Below are 17,500 nucleotides of genomic sequence, written 5' to 3'. Positions count from 1 at the left end.
TATTATTTTGTATCTACTACTGCCTTATTATGCCAATAATAGCTATGATTGGTATAGCTAATAGCTATATCTTCAACCTCTAAACCTAGAATAATAATATCAACTGATTACATAATAATAATAATAATAATCAACTGATTAAATAATAATAACTGCTTTAGTATGCCAAACTGCCAATAGAAATGCCTCATAATAGCTATGATTGGTATAGCTAATAGCTATATCTTCAACTACTAAACCTAGTAATAATAATAATATAAATGATTACATAATAATAATAATAATAATATCAACTGATTACATAATAATAACATTTCCGAAATCTTAGGAAGAAAGTGTTCTGATGTGGTAATCGAGAAGACGTGGAGGACTATTCTGATATAGTGGTTTTTAAAAGAAGGTACTACTTCGGTGATGATCGATAGGAACATTCGTTCTGGAGAAGGATTTTTCTCTCACTTAGTTTCAGATCTTATCCCAATCATAAGTTCGCCATTTCTATGAGTCACAATTAAAGATATATTAAATGATAGTGAAATTGACGTGAAAGTGGTTTCTCAAATGAAGTCCATCCTTCCGAAGAAATAAGAAATGCAGGATTCATGAAATCTTTTACTTTTTTTGCTTAACTATTACAAAATGAATATTCAAAAGCATCCAACGAATTCTCCATCTCAAGGAATCTTCATCTAGTTACCATTATAATGTTTTATTTAGTTAAAAGAAAAATGTACTTTTAGTTTTATAATTCTATATAATTTCATTGTATCTACATTTGGTTCCCACACACTAATCCATAAAGGCACAGCAATATCTCTCCAATTTGTACCTTTTCCTATTATATAACTCTAGTACCATAAGATTCTGGCCCTTTAAGAATATTAGATGTTTTTGTGACTACTTATTACCTTCTGATAGCTTTATTTCTCTCAAAATACGGCGTTGAAGTCTCCCAAACTATTATATATATTATTGATAATATAATTCAACAAAAAATATTTAATAAATATAGATATTTGAACATTTTAAATCAAATTCTATTTCAATTCAGTGTTTATGTCTATAAATTTTGTATTGATTCATATATTTAAACTTAGATGAATTTCTTTTAGTAAATGAAATAGGAAGAGAATGCGTGCTAGAAAAGGTATGGTCTGGGGTATTCCGTATTCTTATTTTTTTTTTTTTTTTTTTTTGTAGTGAATTTTTTCAATATTAATAAAAATATTGTACAATAACAATTAGACAAGCAAGGTCAATATTCTAAATGAAATAAATCATCATTATAATTATTAATCCTTTTTTACTCTTTAGTTATTATTTTTATATCTTTTTGAATATTATCATTTACTTAAGAAAACATGTAAAATATTATAATTGGGTAAAATATTCTTTTTAATTTTTTTGTTGAAGATATTTAATAACAAAACGTGGACACTAAGAAAAGTAAGCACTATACTGTTTTAGTTTTTAGACTTAGTTGTCTTGTAACTACCACAGTATTCTATAGTAGTCAATATATATAATTATAATAACTGAATAGTAAATTAATCAATTATATTATAAGGCTAAATAATTAATACAAAATATAAATATAAACTTAAATCAATGAATCCCATAAATAAATACAATATTTACAATTGATAAATAATAAAATAATTTGAATAGTTTATGTCATATTAATATGTTTTACAATTGTCAGGGAACATAATATATTATTAAGTGCCAATAAATACTAAAATAATCGTTCTTGTTTACATATCCTTAATTTATTTATTAAATATTAATATTTGAATATAATGACTAAGTCATTTAATAATTCAGAAAATGACTTTCAAGCTTAATCCAATGGAAGACATGCAATTGAAGGATGATCAGTCTCTTTGTTCCTCGCTATATATTTCATTCCAGTATTACTCCTCAGTTATTATATAAATATTCAACGATTCCATAGCAGAGGGTCTGACAAAAGAGTATTTGAACCAATGTATGATATTGTAACTTTAATTTCTTCCAGATTTATTGGCAATCGCTTCATTTTGCGTTTCGTTATTATTGATAATTCAATTTAATGTATGACGTGAGTAAAAATAACTATGCATAATCCCAACTGGGGAAATTATAATCCAATATGATGACGTTATAAAAAGTGAATCAATCATCTGCTTATCCATTGCTGACGTTGAAAATAACTTCCCTTCAAACTAGCAGACAAAATATTTTAATCTACCACTGCCTTACTATGCCAAACTGCCAATAAAAATACCTCGTAATAGCTATGGGTGCTTAGCTAATAGCTACATCTTAAATCACCAAACTAAGATAATAATCAGTATTACATAATAATTAATTAATGTTCCTTAACATACGTGTATTTTTTCTCATTTTTCATGTTCCCTTACCTACTTTAGTGTATTTAGTGTTATTAAGTGCTTAGTGTTTTGTTTTTTTTTTCTTCTGGAGTCTGACATTTGGGAAAAACTTATACAACGGAACACCGTTAGCTCCTTAGCTTTCTCAGCACCCTTCACCATATGACTTTTCTTCGTTTATAGACATTATGGCACGTTGGAATCACTACCAAGATTTGGAGGATCTTTTAAAGCTTGCTATGAAACAGGAGGACTGGAATGAAGTCCTTGCAAGCTTAAATGAAAATCTCAATGGCATTGGGCTCCATCTTGGAGACATGTATATTTCTGAGGGTTCCTCTCAAGAATTCGTCTCAAATGTGAGACCTGTCAAATTCCCATCACTAATAAAGTTGGGCCTTCCCCTGTTGTTCTTGAATCCCTTCCTGCTGTCAAGCAGGCCACACTCCTAACCCAACCAGCCGCAAAACCTGAGGCTGAAACAGTCTCCCGAGCGTTTCAAACCACAATATCCTCTTCAAAGCCAACATCGGACTTGAAGTGTGAAGTTAAGCCACTATCGATTGGGTCCGAGCACCCAGTGGACTTAATTAAAGCCTCATAAGGATTTTGGAAATTCCAATCTCCCTTCTCCACGTTTTTATTCAATGTTTTATTGTTTGTTAATTGGCTATGACGTATATGTCTTGATGAATAATTATATAATTGATTAATATAACTTATTTAACTACAGAATATATTTACACTCATATTAATAGTTATGTAGCAAAAATTGTAATTAATTGGAATGATAAGAGTTACTATTATTATGATTAATAAAAATAGAAAGACTACATTGGAATGAACTGCAGATATGGTAAGTGCTAGATAGTGATATATGATACATTCATAATTGAGGAAGTCTAATAAAAAAAAAAATAAAAAAAAATGGAAATGCCACTTTGAAAATATAGACGATTATTCAGACTTTTTTAAGTTTTGTCATACCTATATATTTTCATTAATTATTTCCAGTATTAGTTACTTACATAATAATTCATTATTTTTGAAGAAGGAATAAAGTGTTGAAAATGGTCATTGAGAAGGCTGTGACGGACTCATATCATCCTGAGGTCTGATATAGTAGGATTTTTCTCTCACTACTTGATCTTTTCTTGTAATTATCTCATTTTCCTCTACTTTATTTGCATTTTTTTAACTGCATATCTATATCATTAAATCAAGCAACTATGAAAGCCATCCCTCCATCATCAAGATCCTACTTCATTCCTTGATATAACTAATGGGTTCTGTATAAATTCAATGGGATATTCTTAAGAATAAATAATTAGTGGAAGCCTAAGAGGAATTAATCTTCAGTCTTATTATTATCATATATTTTTTCTAAACTATAATTGAAAATAAAAGAATGACATGATTATATATTTAAGTAATTAATAAAACACTATTAAGTACAAACACCTATTTTTTGTCATTTTTCTCATGTTAGAAGTTTCTAAAAAAATGACATTCAAGAGTTGAGACCATTTAATAATAATTCATCCCAAATTAGTAGCCAAAAGACAAAATGAAAATTTATGAATATGAAGTCGATACTAGTCTTCCACGATTGATTTCTTTTATAAAAATGTATCTCTTCGAACTTGATAAGGACTATTTTGAATAATTTAACGATCATATCACAATACTATCGACTTGTCTTCTAAATCAAAACTTAAGCTATTTTTTTTCAATTTGGCCATATCTTAATTATTCTCCACGTTATAGAAAAATAAGAGCTATTATTACATGAAACTAATAAAAAATTTAAAAATTATATAACATAAATACTATGTTTTACCAAGCAATCAATGATAAATCAAGGCTTAAAGAAAGTTATGGGGTACCCATTTCAAGGAATTCTCATATTGATAAGATAAAGTCTGCCTTTTTGCTTTGCTTTTGTACTAGAAAGTATGGTGGCAGTATTAATTATTTTTTTTTTTTTTTTTTTTTGCAAGATCTTCCATTCTTTGAATATTGTCTTAATAAATGTCATAAAAAAATTAGCTAATAAATAAATTATAACTGTATGTAAGTGTACCACGTTGTTAGTTTTATTATATCGCACCACCTTTCCTTTGAATAGAAAGAGAAAAAAAGGCCCAAAATAAGTTGGTAGTTAGCCAATTCTTCCCGACTAAGAAACTATTATCCAATAATATTTTTGTAAAATATCTAAATCAACTAATCAACATTCAGAATGCTGATGAGAGGAAAAGAAAAGGAGTCATCGACAGCTGACAGGGAAATACGATGTAAATTTTTGTGTTAGTAATTCATGTTACAAAGTGATGCAAGCCGTATGTATTTTAAATCACTAAACCCTATAAAGTAGGCAGATTTTGTTGATTATAACATCTAAAGTCCATACAATTAAGGAAGATTCTTGATAATAGTATATGTTATTGTCAGTATGCATTTCATTTCATAATTAATAATGAATTCTAATACACGTGTTTTTGGAGCATGATAACTAGGAATTATATCTGATTTACCTCAGTGTGTATCATGGCTTCTACTTATCTGGGATCATTAGGACTTAGATACTAACGTAAGTATTTCTTCATACAGAAATTATATGATTAGTGATTACTTTTTAATTTATTGAATTAATAGCTTAGAAAACTTTTAATTATATAGGTAAAAGTTATAGTCCCTCTGGTAATGCGTAAGGGCATCAAGGCATTGACAAGGCTTTCTTTTTTTTAAAGTACTAAATACTCTTCCGCTTATGGACTCCGGGATCCCTTGTGTACTATTGATTTGCTCATTTACAGCTGACCTTGGGCACTGATATTGTATTCAAAGCTTTCTATAGATGCGGATAGGCCTCCCATACTTCCACTGAAAGAGGACACGCTGAAGGCTCATCTGTTCTCCATTTATTTTGAATTTTGCTGAACCAACACACAGACGACTATTATAAATAACAGTACTGCTCTTCTTTGTGTTTTTTTGTATTATTTTGGAAAGAAACCTGTCTGTTTTTATTTGCTTACATCCTTCTATGTACCCTTGTTGACTACCTCCATCTTTCCAAAGGCTCTAAGGCATTCATAAAGGCCTCTTTTTCAAAGAAATACTACTATTAATACTACTCATTGTATGTGTCTAAATCTAAAGATATTGTATCAAGCAAATGTGCATTTTATTTCTGTATTCAGGTTGAATAAATTATTGAAATAAATCTTCTACATTATAGATGTTGTTTTATTGAAGTCTTATATTTGGTCAAAGAACATTGACTGTATTATAAAATAGTAAGTAGAACTCTCAGAAGAAGATGTTGCTATTATAATAATGGCTTTTGCCCTTAAATGTAATGTACTATAGTATATAAACTGTGAATTATATACTCTATTTATAATTTAAATTTCAAATGGAATGTCTTGTTACAAGAAATATGAAATCAAGTTAGAAGTTTTTAGTAAGTAACTATTACCTTGTATTTCATATTAAAATTGTATTTATGCTTTGAATTACTACGTAGGTTATAGAATATGGATGAAGCTGGAGTTTGACGACGTTTATTTTATTATTTGTATTGCATTCAATTATCGTTCTTACACTTTTTAATAATTAAATAAATTTCTGAATTATTATACAATTCACTCATGTTGTTAATATGTATTGTACGTTGTTGTCCTATGTATAAAAAGGTAGTCATTGCTATTACGATATATAATACATTAAGACACGTCTAATTAAATATATTGATGTTTTAATTACATATTGTTGGACGATATTTCATGTGAAAACAACAATATTTGTTTCATTTCATCATTATTACACTGTAGTGGTCACTGGAATCATAGATAAATAGGCCTATATAACTTGGAACGAGTTATTTTCTCAAGTATGTTTATTGTTGTTTTTAAAAGATTTTATACATATACATACAAATTATATAATTAATTGTATCACGCCACCTTTAATATGAAAATAAACAGATAAAAGGCCCAAAATAAGTTGGTAGTAAGCTGATTTTTCCTGACTAAGAAACTATTATCCAATAATAGTTTGAACAATATCTAAATCAACTAATCAACATTCAGAACCCTGATTATAGGAAAAGAAAAGGAGTCATCGACAGCTGACATGGGAAATACGATGTAAATTTTTGTGTTAATAATTCATGTTACAACGTCATGCAAGCCATATGTATTTTAAATCACTAAACCGTATGAAGTAGGTAGATTTTGTTGATTATAACACCTAAAGTCCATATAATTAAGGAAGATTGTTGATAATAATATATGTTATTGTTAGTATTGCATTTCATTTCATAATTAATAAATAATTCTAATAAACGTGTTTTGGGAGCATGATAACTAGGAGTTATATCTGATTTACCTCAGTGTGCATCATGCCTTCTACTTATCTGGGATCATTAGGACTTAGATACTAACGTAAGTATTTCTTCATACAGAAATTATATGATTAGTGATTACTTTTTAATTTATTGAATTAATAGCTTAGAAATTTTTTAATTATATAGGTAAAAGTTATCGTCCCTCTGCTAATGTGTGAGAGCATCAAGGAATTGACAAAGCTTTCTTTTTAAAAGGAGTACTAAATACTCTTCCGCCTATGGACTCTGGGATCCCTTGTGTACTATTGATTTGCTCATTTACAGCTGACCTTGATTACTGATATTGTATTCAAAGCTTTCCATAGATGCGGATAGGCCTCCCATACTTCCACTGAAAGAGGACACGCTGGAGGCTCATCTGTTCTCCATTTATTTTGAATTTTGCTGAACCAACACACAGACGTCACTATTATAAATAACAGTACTGCTCTTCTTTGTGTTTTTTTGTATTATTTTGGAAAGAAACCTGTCTGTTTTTACTTGCTTACATCCTTCTATGTACCCTTGTTGACTACCTCCATCTTTCCAAAGGCTCTAAGGCATTCATAAAGGCCTCTTTTTCAAAGAAATATTACTATTAATACTACTCATTGTATGTGTCTAAATCCAAAGATATTGTATCAAGCAAATGTGCATTTTATTTCTGTATTCAGGTTGAATAAATTATTGAAATAAATCTTCTACATTATAGATGTTGTTCTATTGAAGTCTTATATTTGTTCTAAGAACATTGACTGTATTATAAAATAGTAATTAGAACTCTCAGAAGAAGATGTTGCTATTATAATAATGGTTTTTGCCCTTAAATGTAATGTACTACATTACTGTGAATTATATACTCTATTTATAATTTAAATTTCAAATGGAATGTCTTGTTACAAGAAATATGAAATCAAGTTGAAGAAGTTTTTAGTAAGTAACTATTACCTTGTATTTTATATTAATATTGTATTTATGCTTTGAATTACTACGTAGGTTATAGAATTTGGATGAAGCTGGAGTTTGATGACGTTTATTTTATTTTATTTGTATATTCAATTATAGTTCTTATACTTTTTAATAATTAAATATATTTCTAAATTATAATATAATTCACTTTTGTGTACCCTCACACATTTTGTTTCTTCCCTTCTTGTTAATATGTATTGTACGTTGTTGTCCTATGTATAATAAGGTAGTCATTGCTATTATGATATATAATACATTAAGACACGTCTAATTCACGAGTATAATTAAATATATTAATGTTTTAATTACATATTGTTGGACGATATTTCATGTGAAAACAACAATATTTGTTTCATTTCATCATTATTACACTGTAGTGGTCACTGGAATCATAAATGAATAGGCCTATATAAATTGGAACAAGTATATTTTCTCAAGTATGTTTATTGTTGTTTTTAAAAGATTTTATACATATACATACAAATTATATAATTAATATTGTATCACGCCACCTTTATTACGAAAATAAACAGATAAAAGGCCCAAAATAAGTTGGTAGTAAGCTGATTTTTACTGACTAAGAACTATTATCCAATAATAGTTTGAACAATATCTAAATCAACTAATCAACATTCAGAACCCTGATTATAGGAAAAGAAAAGGAGTCATCGACAGCTGACATGGAAATACGATGTAAATTTTTGTGTTAGTAATTCATGTTACAACGTCATGCAAGCCATATGTATTTTAAATCACTAAACCTTATAAAGTAGGTAGGTTTTGTAGATTATAATATCTAAAGTCCATAAAATTAATGAGGATTAGTATAGTATTTCATAATTGATAAATAATATATTGAATGGAGTAGTATAGTATATTTTGGTTTATAAAGGCTTTTAATGAAGTGTCATCAAAATATTTATTGTAAATAGGTTAATTGCAGTAAAAATATTAATTATGAGCCCCCAAAATGTCGTCTATCATTAGTTATTATCTAATTTATGACGTCAGTAAATAGACTATTCCTAATATTTTAGGTAACAGGCTAATACATTTATGATTGGATAGTACTACTCCCAACTGTGGAAATAATTAGAATTATATTCAAATATGATGACGTAATATAAAGTAGATCAATCATCTGCTTTCCTTTAGCTGACGTTGATATCTATTTCTCAAGCTAAATTAAAGATTTTAATGTACTTCTGCCTTACTATGCCAAACTACCAAATGAGTATTTATTTATCTAGCTATTGTTTATTATTCTTCAACCTATTTACTTCATCCAGGATTCCTTGTGGAATATTAATTTACTCATTACATTTGATACGGGGCACTGATCATGTATTCAAAGCTATTTATCGGTGAGGATATGCTTCCCCTACTTCAACTGAAAGAGGATACGTTTCAAATCCATCCGTTCTCCCTTTATATTAAATGTCCCGAAACCACACACTGAAGTCATTTCTGGGAACATTCTTACATGAAGATTTTAGGAAGAAAGTGTTGAAGATGGTCATGGACAAGACGTTTGGTTACAGACTCACTCTGAAATAGCTTTTTTAAAAGAGGTATTGATGATCGACTGGAGAAGGATTTTATCTTACATATTCGACCGGTATTGATCATTTATTATATTATTGATTTATTATCATTCATTTTTTTATTCCTTACATAGTTGTAGGTGTACCATGTTAATGAAAAAAAAAACCATGAATGTAGTTATTATCCTGTCTTATGCCAATCATAAGTTTAAAGTTCGACATCTCTCTATGAATCACAAGAGCAAGGCTTCCTGTTAACTGACTATCTTTATTTTTAACTCAAGCAACGTTGGAGCCATCCCTGCAGTGAATACACTCATCAAGATTCTATATCATTCCTTCCTTGATGCCTATCATTATTAGAGACATTTCTCTTCATTTATTTATGATGCCTAATACGTCTTTCTGTCCACTTTGTATTTGTTTTGTTTCTTCTGAAGATTAAGGTATTGTTTCAAGTTCTGTTTTAATATAGAATTATATATATTAATGCTTAAGATATAATTATATACCTACTTACTATTTGGAAAATGTAATATGAAAATGTTTTTTTTTATATATAACAAGACATTTTGTTTGGATAGCAGATACGGAGTAAACATTATAAATGTCTGTATCAATCTTTCTTTATAAAAGAAAAAGCCCAAAATTATTTCAAATTATGAGCCCATTCTTGCATTGTTCCCTATAAGCTTATAATTTATTTAGTACAGTGATATGTTAACAAGATTTTTCCAATTCTTTGTCAAAAATCAAGAACTGATATTTTTATAAATATATATTGGTCATTATACTAAAAAGAACTAAAAGGAAGTAGATTTGACTCAAATTTAATACGTGACCTATTTGGTAATAGGCCTACTCAGAAAGGAAACATTGGATTCTTAACTCAATCCAACTATGAGTTCTGAGGTCTTTAAGTTAAAAAAATTAATCAAATCAGTGATATATTTTGTAAGCCAAAGTAATGTATGAATAAAAAGTGATGGAGAAGCTAAAAAAAAAAAAATAACTTATGTATAAGACTTGAAATGAGCTAGAGCTAGATAAATTCGGATATTGAAAGTGTTTGATTTATAAATGAAGACTTGAAACTAACCACCAAAGACTTAGGACTCTTTTTGGACTTGGAACTTTCTCCTAACTACATGAGAATAATCTACAAAAATATTTATATATGATATCTAAACACAATCAATCAAGTGGATTAAAGGTCTGTCAAAGAAATATAAATTTATGAAAGGTAAATAATTATTAAGAAGGGAAAGAAAGGTCTATTTGGAAAGGGTCTTGTAAATAGTAGTTGGAGTAAATTCAAACTCATGAGATATGAATATTCCATTTATCAATATTTTTAATAAATATCATATTATTAATTAATATACAATGACATTTATTTTTATGTTTTATTTCAGATATGCTTTAATATTGGCTTGATTTGTTTATCGAATTTTGAAGATTTCCTTTGGAAATAGTGTTATATGAATGCTATTATAAATTGAATTCCCTCTAAGTAATCAGGGAGAACGTACTGATCAAACTATGTACAAATTGTGAAGCATACTTATATTATCATGCCTATGGGTATGGCTTTAATATCTTATTTAAATATGAAATGACATTTATTTATATATTGTATTTCAGATTCATCACAACTCATAGGAGACTTATTAAGATATATTTTGAGATAGTTTGAACAGTCCATAATGAATTGAATCAACATGAAATTATTGATCGGAGATTGAAGCTGTGATCAAAGTCAATATTCACTTATTTAATGAAATTTATGATGGTAAGTATTTAAACAATTATAAATAAAATATACAAAATGTTATAATTTTTATTGAAACACATATATCACCTGTGCTATTTGTTGTAAAAATAACTTAATTCAATATTTATTAAAATATATATATTATTTCTATAATATTCATGTGTCATTTTGCCATACGAACCTTTAATAATGGACCATGTATTTTTGTTTTTCACACGTGATTGTAGCAGATGGGCAATATTCTATCTCTCCTCCAAAACATTCTTCAATCACTGTCATGGTTACCATCTTGATTTTCGGTTTCTTATTTTTTAACATGGCCATTCAACACTGGATTTTCCTCATTGAGCATGAAGATGTAGCTGATTATTTGTCAGCCAATGAAAATAAAGTATATGAAAAGGAATTATTAATAGCCAATGAAAATAAAGTATATTAAAAGGAATTTAATAATAGCCAATGAAAATATTTCTTTCTTTTTTTTTTTTCTCTCCCACGTGTTTCTTTTTCTACTTTTATATTGGTTATTATTAGTTAAATTTTTTTTGTGTGCATATTTAATATTAATTTGAAATATTAGAATGAAAAGGTTTATATTTAAAAACGATCTGTTATAAAATAATATTCAATTTTTTTAAGGTATCTCTAAATAAATTCCACATTTATTTAGAATAAATATGATCATATTTTTAATTTGAACATAGTTTCCCTCCTGATAGTAGAAGTATAATGGGAGTTATTCATTCTCAGAAAACAAACCCATAATCTCCCACTTTTTTAATAAAACCTTTTCATCTAAATAAATCGTCTTTAAAAACATCTTAATTACTGAGTTTGAAAGTCTTCGTCGAAATTTGAAAATAAAGAGTTCATTTTATTATTCTTACCCCGAATTAGCCTTGACCTAGAAGATAATATTTTAATTTTTATATTATCTATTTGTATTATAAATCTATTTTAAATTGTTTTGATATAACGAAATTGACTTGCTTAAAATTATGTATGTATAACAACTCGGACATACTACAAGGTTATTCTTGTTTAGCTATTTAATTATTAAATTTAACGTGACATTATTATTTATTGTAAATAATTAAATTGTGGTTGCAGATTAGTGAAAGTTTATTTTATCTTGTTTAATTTACATAAATATTAAATAATTTGTATTTAGCTTGTAATCATTAGTTGTGACATCTCACTTATAAGTGATTTGTAACTTTTGGTCTAGAATAAGTTCTTTCGTCTTGTACAAATTGGTTTAGAGACACATTTCGTAATAATAATTACCTTAAATCAACAACTTTTAGAAGTAGTTTTATTCATTTAAAGTAACTTTGCATTATGTAACCATATGACAGAAAATTTAGAATTTGCAGTAATTCTGGAAATTTCAAAACTGTATTACTTTGTATGGGACGATTTAAAACCATTGGGATCAATGGTATTTTTTTGTGTATCACTTCTTTTACGTGGTGATTGACTCACTTTCATATGTTCTATGAGGTATAGTAATATTTCCATACATATGCAAGTTATTTTGGTTTTTTGTACTATATCTTTTTGTTTTGTTGTTGTTATTTTTTGGATAATATTGTTGATATAAATTAATTCTCTTAATATATTATAATGATCTTAATTTAATTTAAATTATTGTTTTGATTATTTATTAAATAAAAGGATTTGAAAGAAATAAATTTGATGAAGATATTAAAATATTAATTTTTTATAATATATATAATAATTTTTGTACATTAATTAATTATTAAGTATTTAATAAATAGTATTATTATAGTTTTTTCTATAAAATATAAATATTTATTCCTTTTTTTCATACATTTCTCCCTTTTTTTTTTCTCATTTTCTATTTTAAATTTAGGCGCGCTCTTGTGGGCCTGCCTTTATTTTCTCAAACATATTAAATACTGGTTTATATATTCTATAAAAAGAAAAAGAATATTTAAGAAGAAAAGGTAGGTTATATGTGAGAGAAGAAGGACGCCCACAGTGGTTTTGACGGGTAACGGGGAATCAGGGGGAATGAATAGAATCGATTGAAATATTTGTATTTGATATGGGCGAGATTTTTCTAAAAAGAAAAGTTACCTGGTTGAAACGTCATATGCACTGGTCTAAGGGAGGGTTCATTCTAAGGGAGCAGGGCTACCACTTCTAAGGGAGGCAGCAGGCCGCAAATTACCCAATGGTCGAAGACCGAGGTAGTGACGAAAAATAACGAAGCCGGACTCATCCGAGGCCCGGTTATCGGAATGAGTACACTTTAAATCCTTTAACGAGGAACAATTGGAGGGCAAGTCTGGTGCCAGCAGCCGCGGTAATTCCAGCTCCAATAGCGTATATTAAAGTTGTTGCGGTCAAAAAGCTCGTAGTTGGATTTCGGTGAGTAAGGAGGGGTTCATCTTGTTTGATGTAACTGCTGTCTTGTCTCGCGTTTTTCGACAGAGGTTTCGATGGTGCCTTTCAAAGGGTGTCTCGGGATACTGTCGGGTTTACTTTGAAAAAATTAGAGTGCTCAAAGCAGGCTTTTAAAAGCTTGAATATTAGTGCATGGAATAATGAAATAGGAAGTCGTTTCTATTTTGTTGGTTTTCGGAAATCGACTTAATGATTAATAGGGACAGTCGGGGGCATTAGTATTCAGACGACAGAGGTGAAATTTGGACCGTCTGAAGACTAACTACTAAAGCATTTGCCAAGAATGTTTTCAACGAACGAAAGACTCTCAGATCCGCCCTAGTTCTAACCATAAACGATGCCAGCTAGCGATCCGCAGTTATTTTTACGACTCTGCGGGAAGCTTCCGGGAAACCAAAGCTTTTTATGGTTGCAAAGCTGAAACTAAAGGAATTGACGGAAGGGCACCACCAGGAGTGGAGCCTGCGGCTTAATTTGACTCAACACGGGAAATCTCACCAGGCCCGGACACTGGAAGGATTGACAGATTGAGAGCTCTTTCTCGATTCGGTGGGTGGTGGTGCATGGCCGTTCTTAGTTGGTGGAGTGATTTGTCTGGTTAATTCCGATAACGAACGAGACTCTGTCCTGCTAAATAGAGTTAACGTCATTTTTTTGCGTTAACTTTTCTTCTTAGAGGGACTGGTGGCGTCTAGCCACACGAGATTGAGCAATAACAGGTCTGTGATGCCCTTAGATGTTCTGGGCTGCTGCACGCGCTACACTGAAGGGATCAGCGTGTTTTCCCTGGCCGAGAGGTTCGGGTAACCCGTTGAACCCCCTTCGTGGTAGGGATCGGGGCTTGCAATTATTCCCCGTGAACCAGGAATTCCCAGTAAGCGTAAGTCATAAGCTTACGTTGATTACGTCCCTGCCCTTTGTACACACCGCCCGTCGCTACTACCGATTGAACGTTTTAGTGAGGTATTTGGATCGAACCTCTGGAGGGCAACCTCTCAGTGTTGTTCGAGAAGACTCCCAAACTTGAGCGTTTAGAGGAAGTAAAAGTCGTAACAAGGTTTCCGTAGGTGAACCTGCGGAAGGATCATTAACGAGTTTTCATTTTTATTAAATGAAAAATTCAAAAAACAGCAAGGTTCTTCATTGATTATTTTTTTTCAATGAAAAACTAAGCAATCTAGCCTTCAATGATCTGAGTGTCATTGTTAAATCGGCAAAAAAAAAAATTCGAATGATTAATAGTGTTGAGGTGCAGTGTTGAAATTTACTGCATAAGTAGGATTCGCCTCATCTTGCTCCCTGAATTTTTCGAATTTCAGTTCTAATAAGTTTTTGTTTTTTTGCTTCGTTTTTTCTTTTTCTTTTAAATTGAAATAAATGAAGTATAACCGTCATATTTCTTATTTACTTCTTATTTTTTATATTATTAATTTTAATATGAAAATGAACGAAGAAAAACAAACCATATGAAACACAACGCTATGCAGTGGATCACTTGGCTCGGGGGTCGATGAAGATCGCAGCTAGCTGCGAGTCGGAATGTGAACTGCAGGACACATGAACATCGACATATTGAACGCATATTGCAGATTGTGACTCTGTTACAATCTATACCTGGCTCAGGGTCGGTTTCAAAGACATCTTCTTTGATTTGATTTTACTTAGATTATTATGATCTTTTGAAATTTCAAATTCAAATGAAGGATTGAGCTTTTCCTGGGGATAAATGTTTTCCCAGTGGCTTTAAAATAATGTTTTTTTGATCCGTAATGGCATTCCCAAAAATACTTATACTTTTTTTCCATTGCGCTAAAAAGATCCAAGTATTTGAAGGAGGTTGTAACTTAACTCTTGATTGAATTTTTTTTCATTCAACTCGTAATTTTGCAACTGAAGATGTATTGTACTTTAAAAAAAAATAGTTATATGATTCGTCTCATATTTTTTTATTTATTGCGCATGTATAAAATTGAAATAACTTAAGAAAAAAGGAGCAATTAGGAGGATCAACTTAATTGTTATACTTCTCTTTAACTTTTTCCAATTTTTTCATCCAATAAAAAAAATTTTGAGTTCGAATTCATTTTATTTTTTAAAAAAAGATAAATCGATACTTATTCTTCAGAGGCTGACTGAATATTTTACGAGTGAAAAAAATATATAAAGTGTTAATTTGACTTTTACAACTTCAATCTTCAATACAAATCTTTATTAGAAAAGAAGTGTATTTTTGGTTTAAAGAATGTTTCATTTTACTTATTGAAAAATAGAATTTGAACGAGGTGTTGATTTCGTATACTTAGAGGAATCAAGTGCTCCCCCAATTTTACTTTCGACCTGAGATTAGGTAAGACTACCCGCCGAATTTAAGCATATTAATAAGCGGAGGAAAAGAAAACAACTGTGATACCCTTAGTAATGGCGAATGAACAGGGTGAAGCCCATCACTGAACCGCCTGCCATCTCGGTAGTGTGGAATGTAGTGTTCGGGATTGTCTTATCATATTTTAGCAACTTGTCCAAGTACACCTTGACTGGGGCCGCATCTCATAGAGGGTGATAGGCCCGTACGACAGTTTGCTTTAGTATGCTGACTTTTCCCTAGAGTCGAGTTGCTTGAAAGTGCAGCTCAAAGTGTGAGGTAAGCTCCTCATAAGGCTAAATATTACCCCGAGACCGATAGCAAACAAGTACCGTGAGGAAAGTTGAAAAGAACTTTGAAGAGAGAGTTCAAGAGTACGTGAAACTGTTTAGTGGTAAACGGAGGAGTACCTCGAAGTTAGATGTTCCTAAGATTCATACTTATGATCTGGATTCGTTGAGGAGTTTTAATGATCTTTAACCGGACATTGCTTTTTAATCGTTTTCTGGTGGATAGGTTGCACTTCTTGGGTTCATTTTACGCCGTTAGCCATTCCTTATGGACTGATTTGACCATGGGTGAAGTTTAGGGTAACTCTTCGGATTTGCCTTAAGCCCTGTGACTCAAGCTTTGTAGGGGATGGTGTAAACGAAAGATAGATCTCTTAAGCTCGTTATAACGAGTGATTATTTATTATCACGGCTTAAGATCTTTTGAACGGCGAGTAGGTCGGTGGCTCCTCCGACCCGTCTTGAAACACGGACCAAGGAGTCTAACATGTATGCGAGTCATTGGGTGTAACTAAACCTAAAGGCGTAGTGAAAGCAAATGCAGGGATGATCCTTTGTTTAAAACCGGAGGCGCAATCCCGACTCTTTGCACTGACCTCGTTTCATGCAGAGAAGTAAGAGCATACACGTTGGGACCCGAAAGATGGTGAACTATGCCTGGCCAGGTCGAAGTCAGGGGAAACCCTGATGGAGGACCGTAGCGATTCTGACGTGCAAATCGATCGTCGGAGCTGGGTATAGGGGCGAAAGACTAATCGAACTATCTAGTAGCTGGTTCCTTCCGAAGTTTCCCTCAGGATAGCTGGTGCTCGTAATCGAGTTTCATCCGGTAAAGCGAATGATTAGAAGTATTGGGGACGAAACGTCCTCAACTTATTCTCAAACTTTAAATGGGTGAGAAGTGAGACTTGCTTAAGTGAAGCCTTACTTTTTCGAATCGGAGTACCTAGTGGGCCATTTTTGGTAAGCAGAACTGGCGCTGTGGGATGAACCAAACGTTGGGTTAAAGTGCCTGAGTAAACGCTCATCAGATACCATGAAAGGTGTTGTTGCTTAAGACAGCAGGACGGTGGCCATGGAAGTCGGAATCCGCTAAGGAGTGTGTAACAACTCACCTGCCGAAGCAACTAGCCCTGAAAATGGATGGCGCTAAAGCGTTTCACTCATACCCAACCCTTGAAACACTGAAATTAATTTTTCGATTATGTTTCAAGGAGTAGGAAGGTCGCAGAGGTGGCGCGGAAGGTTCCGAGTGTAAACTTGACTGGAGCCGCCTCTGGTGCAGATCTTGGTGGTAGTAGCAAATACTCCAGAGAGGCCCTGGAGGACCGATGTGGAGAAAGGTTTCGTGTGAACAGCCGTT

General features: G+C 31.0%; 6 long non-coding RNA genes and 2 other non-coding genes across 8 annotated transcripts in view; 5 read left to right on the top strand and 3 right to left on the bottom strand.

The window, feature by feature from the left end:
- Positions 1-11,320, bottom strand: part of LOC121131597 (uncharacterized) — an 11,987-nt gene extending 667 nt beyond the window's left edge. Inside the window, exon 1 of the long non-coding RNA XR_005869095.2 lies at positions 11,234-11,320. This is a non-coding gene — a long non-coding RNA (uncharacterized lncRNA). The remainder of the gene's footprint in view (positions 1-11,233) is intronic.
- LOC121131620 (uncharacterized) lies at positions 139-3,294 on the bottom strand. The gene is made up of 2 exons (XR_005869116.2): positions 302-3,294; positions 139-239 (listed from the first exon to the last, which is right to left on the bottom strand). It is a non-coding gene; the product is annotated as an uncharacterized lncRNA (long non-coding RNA).
- On the bottom strand, positions 3,721-4,318 carry LOC121131621 (uncharacterized). The gene is made up of 2 exons (XR_005869117.2): positions 4,213-4,318; positions 3,721-4,126 (listed from the first exon to the last, which is right to left on the bottom strand). It is a non-coding gene; the product is annotated as an uncharacterized lncRNA (long non-coding RNA).
- On the top strand, positions 4,829-5,615 carry LOC121131609 (uncharacterized). The gene is made up of 2 exons (XR_005869106.2): positions 4,829-4,965; positions 5,055-5,615. It is a non-coding gene; the product is annotated as an uncharacterized lncRNA (long non-coding RNA).
- On the top strand, positions 6,657-7,476 carry LOC121131605 (uncharacterized). Its single transcript, XR_005869102.2, has 2 exons — positions 6,657-6,823; positions 6,913-7,476. It is a non-coding gene; the product is annotated as an uncharacterized lncRNA (long non-coding RNA).
- LOC121131608 (uncharacterized) lies at positions 9,419-11,536 on the top strand. The gene is made up of 4 exons (XR_005869105.2): positions 9,419-9,724; positions 10,694-10,862; positions 10,923-11,070; positions 11,280-11,536. It is a non-coding gene; the product is annotated as an uncharacterized lncRNA (long non-coding RNA).
- Positions 11,537-14,960: 3,424 nt separating this feature from the next.
- LOC121131634 (5.8S ribosomal RNA) lies at positions 14,961-15,113 on the top strand. The gene has a single exon (XR_005869130.1). It is a non-coding gene; the product is annotated as a 5.8S ribosomal RNA (ribosomal RNA).
- A 705-nt stretch (positions 15,114-15,818) lies between these two features.
- LOC139907567 (large subunit ribosomal RNA) overlaps positions 15,819-17,500 on the top strand; it is a 3,692-nt gene continuing 2,010 nt past the window's right edge. Inside the window, exon 1 of the ribosomal RNA XR_011784264.1 lies at positions 15,819-17,500. This exon is cut by the window's right edge and continues 2,010 nt beyond it. This is a non-coding gene — a ribosomal RNA (large subunit ribosomal RNA).

Source organism: Lepeophtheirus salmonis, unplaced genomic scaffold (assembly GCF_016086655.4).
Source record: "Lepeophtheirus salmonis unplaced genomic scaffold, UVic_Lsal_1.4 unplaced_contig_8809_pilon, whole genome shotgun sequence".
In the NCBI taxonomy this organism is placed as follows: domain Eukaryota; kingdom Metazoa; phylum Arthropoda; class Copepoda; order Siphonostomatoida; family Caligidae; genus Lepeophtheirus; species Lepeophtheirus salmonis.
The sequence above is the reverse complement of the archived record's forward strand: the minus strand, read 5'-3'. Positions and strand labels throughout refer to the sequence as shown.